We start from the raw sequence: 7,953 nt of genomic DNA on the forward strand, positions 1-7,953 counted from the left end.
TTTCCAACTTGGTTCTATTCTCCCCATCACTTTCAGGTACACCAGTCAGACATAGATTTGGTCTTTTCACATAGTCCCATATTTCTTTGAGGCTTTGTTCATTTCCTTTTACTCTTTCTTCTCTAAACTTCTCTTCTTGCTTAATTTCATTCATTTGATCTTCAATCATTGATACCGTTTCTTCCAGTTGATCGAGTCAGTTACTGAAGTTTGTGCATTTGTCACGTAGTTCTCGTGTCATGGTTTTCAGCTCTATCAGGTCACTTAAGGACTTCTCTACATTGGTTATTCTAGTTGGTCATTCATCAAATGTTTTTTCAAGATTTTTAGCTTCTTTGCGATGAGTTTGAACTTCCTCCTTTAGCTCAGAGAAGTCTCATCGTCTGAAGCCTTCTTCTCTCAACTCGTCAAAGTCATTCTGCCTCCAACTTTGTTCCGTTGCTGGCGAGGAGCTATGTACCTTTGGAGGGGGAGAGGCGCTCTGATTTATAGAATTTTCAGCTTTTCTGCACTGCTTTTTCCCCATCTTTATGGTTTTACCTACCTTTGGTCTTTGATTATGGTGATGTACATATGGGGTTTTTGTGTGGATGTCCTTTCTGCTTGTTGGTTTTCCTTCTAACAGTCAGGACCCTCATCTGCAGGTCTGTTGGATTATGCTTGAGGTCCACTCCAGACCTGTTTGCTGGGGTATCAGCAGCAGAGGCTGCAGAAGAGTGAGTATTGCTGAACAGCAATTGTTGCTGCCTGTTCGTTCCTCTGGAAGCTTCGTCTCAGAGGGGTACCCAGCCGTGTGAGGTGTGAGGTGTCAGTCTGCCCCTAGTGGGGGGTGTCTCCCACTTAGGCTACTTGGGGGTCAGGGACCCACTTGAGCAGGCAGTCTGTCCATTCTCAGATCTCAAACCCTGTGCTGGGAGAACCACTACTCTCTTCAAGCTGTCAGACAGGGACATTTAAATCTGAAGAGGTTTCTGCTGCCTTTTGTTTGTACTATGCCCTGTCCCCAGAGGTGGAGTCTACAGAGGCAGGCAGGCCTCCTTGAGCTGCGGTGGGCTCCATCCAGTTCAAGCTTCCCGGCGGCTTTGTTGACCTACTCAAGCCTCAGCAATGGTGGGTGCCCTTCCCCCAGCCTCACTGCCACCTTGCAGTTAGATCTCAGACTGCTGTGCTAGCAATGAGGGAGGCTCCGTGGGTGTGGGACCCTCCAAGCCAGGCGCGGGATATAATCTCCTGGTGTGACGTTTGCTAAGATCCTTGGTAAAGCACAGTATTAGGGTAGGAGTGACCCGATTTTCCAGTTGTTGTGTGTCACAGTTTCCCTTGGCTAGGAAAGGGAATTCCCTTCCCCCTTGCGCTTCCCGGGTGAGGTGATGCCTCTCCCCGCTTTGGCTCTCTCTCGGTGGGCTGCACCCACTGTCCTGCACCCACTGTCTGACACGCCCCAGTAAGATGAACCCAATACCTCAGTTGGAAATGCAGAAATCACCCATCTTCTGTGTCGCTCACACTGGGAGCTGGAGGCTGGAGCTATTCTTAATTGGCCATCTTGGTCTCCAAGGTACATTGAATTTTAATTGCAGAACTAAATATCTTTTTCTAAATGCCGAAATATAATCAACCTTACTCTACAGAAAAACTCCAAAGTATCACTCTTATCCTGTTAGTATCTATAGCCACTGCACTTCAAAATAAGTCATTTTGCTTCACACTTGACATTAAAATAAATTCAAAAAATATTTTGTGTCGTAAGTACACTTTGAGTTTATTTCCTGGGTAATGATAGTTTCTCTTCATATATTAGATCTTTTTTTTATTTTTTGTCAAATGTGGTGATCTTCAGCTTTGTTAAGTGGGAATTCCTTAGAATTCCACAGATTTGCCATGTTTTTCACATTATTTCTCAAAGCTCCCTGACAACAAAACAAAACAAAAAAATTATTGATATTTTTTATTTTAATATTATAGTGTAGAATATCGCTAACTGATGGAAATAAATAGAATCTTTCCAATTACTTTTTAGTAGAGGAAAGTGTATTATATTTTCTGGCATAGTCTTGGTTTGTCACAAGTACAAAATTATAAATTGGACCAACAGGGGAAAAGAAAAGAGACTATAGGAATGCATTACATAAATGTAAGGACAAAGATATATATAAACCAAAAGTATATTTATAATTGTACACCAGAACCATTATTCATGATATTAGGCAAAGTATATGCTGTTACCTATTGTGACATTTGGTAGAGTTTTTATGATGGTTCAAATTTTAACCAATTTATTGAACTTTTAAAATGAAACCTTTGTTCATGTGGAAACTCCATCAAGGTTTCTAAATGTTACTAATACTTTTAGGCAAAATATCAAATTATTTTTATTGCTATGCCAGAAATTATGAGAATCATGTGTGCTATATAGGAATGTATTAATGAAAGTACAACAATTTTCGAAGAGGTTCTGAGAGATCCTTTCCTTCCACTTGAGGAGAGGAGAGAGAAGAGTGGGGCGAATTTTGTCTTGCCTCTTGATAGTGGCTCAGACACAATAGGGTAGGGCACCAGTCACGAGGACCTATTTCCTGGCCTTAGCTCCTGGATAACACATCTAGAAACATGATGGGCCAGAAAAAAATCTGACTCCTGATTCCAGGCCTTGGCTCCTAGATGGCATTTCCAGTCTCTCATTGGGCCACAGGAGAGCCTACTTTACTGAACAGGGATACTTGAGCCTTGCAATATTCACCACAAGCTGATGGAAGAGTCCTTGGTCCTTGAGTGAACATCTGTGATAGTCAGGCAGTATTTGCCATAGGCCTGAGGGGAAAGATTCCTCTGCTTTAGGAGAATAGAGGGAAGAGTGGGAAGAACTTTGTCTTGTGGCTTGGGTGCCAGATCAGTCACAGTAGAATAGAGCACCAGCTCGATTCTTAAGATTCCCAAATCCAGGCCCTGATTCCTAAATGATATCTCTGAAACCAAGCAGGGTTTGGGGGAGATGCACTTCCCAGAAAGGAAGGAGACATATCTGGTCAAATTCACCACTTAATAGTAGAGCCCTTGAGCCTTCAATGAACGTAAATGTTAGCCAGGCAGTGACCACTGTGGACCTTCTGAAAGACCTAGTGCTGTGCTGGCTTTGGGTCTGACTCAGCACAGTCCCAGTGGTTGTGGCCCCAGTGTTGCTTGTGGCACTCCTTCCCCAACTCCACACACCTACACACACACACACACACACACACACACACACAGAGAGAGAGAGAGAGAGAGAGAGAGAGAAACTTCATTCGTTCAGAGGAAAGTAAGGGAAATGAACAATTTACTCTGCCTGGTAGTTCAGAGAAATCTCTCTTATCTTTCCCAAGACCATTAAGGTGATTTAGTCAACAAGAGCCACAGTGTTACTGGGCTTGGAGTGCCTATTAATGCAAATACAGCTTCACTGATCATAGACTTAGATCACAACACCCAAGTCCCTTTGAATACTTGGGAATTCTTTCCAAGAAGGATGGGTACAAACAAGCTTAGACTGTGAAGACTACATAAATACCTAACACTTCAATGCCCAGACACTGATAAACATTCACAAACATCAAGACACCAATGACCAATCCAGGAGAAACAGAGATATGTGACCTTTCAAACAAAATATTCAAAATAGTTGTTTTGTTGAAGCTCAACGAAATTCAAGAAAACATGCACAGAGAAGAGATTCAGAATCCTATCATATAAATTTAACAAAGATATTACAACAAAAAGAATAAAGCAGAAATTTTGAAGCTATAAAATTCAATTATATTGAAGAATGCTTCAGAGTCTCTTAAAAGGAGAACTGATGAAGCAGAAGAAAGAATTAGTGAGCTAAAAGACAGGCGATTTTAAAATACATGCCCAGAGGAGCCAAAAGAAAAGAGAACCCAAAAGAAGAAAATGTGCCCATTGGATCTGGAAAATAGTCTCAAAAGGGCAAATGTCAGAGTTATTGGCCTTAAAGAGGATGTAGAGAGAGAAATAGATGTAGAAAGTTTATTCAAAGGGATAATAACAGAGAACTTTCCAAACCTAGAGAAACATATCAATATTAAAGCACAAGAAGGTTACAGAACACCAAGCAGATTTAATCCAAAAAAGACTACTTCCAAACATTTAATAATCAACCATCCAAATGTCAAGGGCAAAGAAAGGATTCCAAAAACCAAAAGAGAAAATAAATAAATAACATACAATGATGCTCCAATATGTCTATCGGCAGACTTTTCAGTGGAAATCTTACAGACCAGGAGAGAGTGGTATGACACATTGAAGTGCTAAAGAGAAAAAAAATCTAAGGGCCAGGCATGGTGGCTCACATCTGTAATCCCAACACTTTGGGAGGCCAAGGCGGGTGGATCATGAGGTCAAGAGATTGAGGTCATCTTGGCCAACATGGTGAAACCTCATCTCTACTAAAACTACAAAAATTAGCTGGGCGTGGTGGTGCGTGCCTGTAATCCCAGCTACTCGAGAGGATGAGGCAGGAGAATCGCTTGTACCCAGGAGGCAGAAGTTGCAGTGAACCGAGATTGCACTACTGCACACAGCCTGGTGACAGTGCGAGACTCCGTCTCTAAAAAAAAAAAAAAAAGAAAAGAAAAAAATCTAAGAATATTATATCCAGTGAAAATATCCATCAAACATGAAGGAGAAATTATTTCCCAGAAGAACAAAAGCTGAGGGATTTCATCAACACCAACCTGTCCTAAAAGAAATGTTAAAGGATCTTATTTATTTAATCTGTAAGAAAAGGATGTTAATGAGCAGTAAGAAATCATTTGAAGGTACAATAGTCACTGGCAATAGTAAGTACATAGAAAAACACAGAATATTATAACACTGTAATTGTGGTGTGTCAACTACTCATATCCTTCCGTTGAAAGAATAAAAGATAAATTATCAAAAATTATAACTAAAGCAAATTTAAAAGGCATAAAGAGTATAATAATAGAATAGAAACAAAAAAAGTGGGGGAGATGAAGTTGAAGCATCGAGTTTTTATTAGTTTTCTTGTTGCTTATTTATTTATGAAATCAGTATTAAATGACAGAAGTATGAAATAAAAGGTTATGAGATATTATTTGCAAGCCTCAAATTAAAAAAAATACAATGGATACACAAAAAATAAAATGGAAGCAATTAAACGTATGACTGGAGAAAATTACCTTTAATAAAGGAAGACAGAAATGAAAGAAAGAAGGAAGAAAAGACTAGAAAAGAAAAAGACCAGACTTAGGAGTAAGTCTTTACTTATCAACAATGACATTGAATGTAAATGGACTAAACAATAAAAAAACAAAGAGTGGATGAATGGATTAAAAAATAAATCCAAGCGATCTGTTTCCTACAAGAAACACACTTTACTCTAACACACATATGGACTGAAACTGAAGGGATAAAAAAAAAATTCCATGCCAACAGAAACCAAAAAAGAACAATAGTAGCTATACTTATGTCAGACAAAACGCAATTCATTACAAAACCTGTAACAAGAGTAAAAGTAGGTATTACATATGACAAAGAAGGCAATTCAGAAAGAGGATATAACAATTATAAATATATATTGACTCAACAATGGAGCACCATTGTGGCCGGCCAGGTCTCATAAATTCAGGCCTCCATTACAATTGTCTCAGCACTTACTGAGTAACTAGGTTAAACATTTAAAGCTGATTGAGCCAGTGCCCTTGTACAAAGCCTGGACTATACAAAGAGTTCTGCCTAGGCTTTAGGCTTTTCCTGGGCCCTGAAGCATGACAAGATAATGAAGGATTTATTTTTTTTTTTTTTTTTGAGACGGAGTCTCGCTCTGTCGCCCAGGCTGGAGTGCAGTCAGTGGCGAGATCTCGGCTCACTGCAAGCTCCGCCTCCCGGGTTCACACCATTCTCCTGCCTCAGCCTCCTGAGTAGCCGCCCAGCTAATTTTTTTGTATTTTTAGTAGAGACGGGGTTTCACCGTGTTAGCCAGGATGGTCTTGATCTCCTGACCTCGTGATCCACCCACCTCGGCCCCCCAAAGTGTTGGGATTACAGGCGTGAGCCACTGCGCCCGGCCAATGAAGGAATTTTTAACAGGACCCTTTTAGGATGAAACAAGTTTTATTGTGGGTATGAAGAAACTCCCCAGGCCTCCATAAACAAGTTTATTGGGGTCTAAAGGAACTCCCCAAACCTTTATGATTTAGAGGAGATAAGATAAGGGTAGTCACCCCAGCACCTAGACCTATTAAGATTAAGTAAATTTACTAAGCCTCCAGAAGAAGGTCTTCAAGACTCAGGCCTTAGTTATAGGTTAAAAGAAATTAATCACTTTTGTCTTTAGATGAACACACACTTACACATAGGCGTATAACTTAGAAGGTATATAAGCTCTGGAAAACTTCGTAATTTTGAATCGGTCTGGTGATAATTTCCAGGCCTTCTCCCTGTAACCAGTTGCAGAAAACAAAACCTCTTCTTACTCTTTTTCTCCCCAGTTCACCTGCATCTCATTACTGGGCCATGAGAAATAGCAGCTCAGCCCTCAGTTTGGTCCAGGAACACCCAGATATACAAACAAAATATTATTAGAGTTAAAAAAGAAGACAGATGCCAATACAATAATAGCTGGAGACTTTAATACTCCACTTTCAGCACTGGACAGATTATGCAGACAGGAAATCAACAAAGAAACATGGCAACGAATTTGCACTATATACCAAAGGAATCTAATGGATATTTACAGAACATTTCATTCAATGGCTGCAGAATAAACATTACTCTCCTCAGCACATGAAACATTATCAATAATAGACCCTGTGTTATTCTCATTCCTCAGTTTCCATGTACTACTTGGGAGGTTACCATAGCTGATGAAGGATGTGTGCAGAAGTCAAAACACTAAGAAAACACCGACAGGGCAGAAGGGATTCAGTGGCTACAAGATGGCTGGGCCAAATGTTATTGAATTATTTTTAGTACCTCCCTGCCATCCTGCCACATGACCTGAATGCAACATAATATCAGAAGTGGATGGTTTTTGGTCAGCCTTCCAAAATTGGGAGACCAAGAGAACCTGAATGTAAAGGAGAAGGAGGACTTTGGGAAAGCAGGCCCACAAAGCTGTTTTTACAATCCTAGACTTGCCTAAGACTAATTCATGGATAAAATCTGAATTTTCTTGCCACAGTTTTTGAGAACTAACAGATAGATCTTATTTTCAGGTGGAGACTGACAACTAGGTAATGAATAGGTGTGACAGATCATATAAACAATACAATGGCTTTGAAAACAAAATTGACGTTTGAACCGCAGCCCATAGAAGGTGGATAAGAACTCACTGCCTGAACCAAATATATGTCAATTGCCTGTTAAAACAAAATATTAGCATTCTGTATAGGATGTAAACAAGACCTAAAGTCTCAGGATATAATATTCAAAGTCTCCAGGTTACAATTTAAAATTACTCAGGCAAACAATTAAAAGACACCAATAAAGAGATGACACAGATGTTAGAATTATCTGGAAAAATATGCCATGAAAAAATTGTTCAAATTTTTGAATGAGAAATTATGATGATCTTGAAACAAAGATTACAATAAAAATATCAACAAAGAAATGAAATATATTTAAGGAACCAAATGCCATCAGGGGTCTCTCCCCTGGCAGGGGGATCTCAGGCTTGTCAGAAGCTACACTTTCCAGGTAGTTATTCAAACTGGGCCTCTCCTCCACTTTGGTTTTTTTGTTGTTGTTGTTGTTTGTTTTTTAAAGTTAAAAAGAAAAATGTTTTATTTTTTATTTTTTTAATTTTTTTATTATACTTTAAGTTCTAGGGTACATGTGCATAACATGCAGGTTTGTTACATATGTATACTTGTGCCATGTTGGTGTGCTGCACCCATCAACTTGTCAGCACCCATCAACTCGTCATTTACATCAGGTATA

Source organism: Mandrillus leucophaeus, unplaced genomic scaffold (assembly GCF_000951045.1).
Source record: "Mandrillus leucophaeus isolate KB7577 unplaced genomic scaffold, Mleu.le_1.0 Scaffold743, whole genome shotgun sequence".
NCBI classification, from domain to species: Eukaryota; Metazoa; Chordata; class Mammalia; order Primates; family Cercopithecidae; genus Mandrillus; species Mandrillus leucophaeus.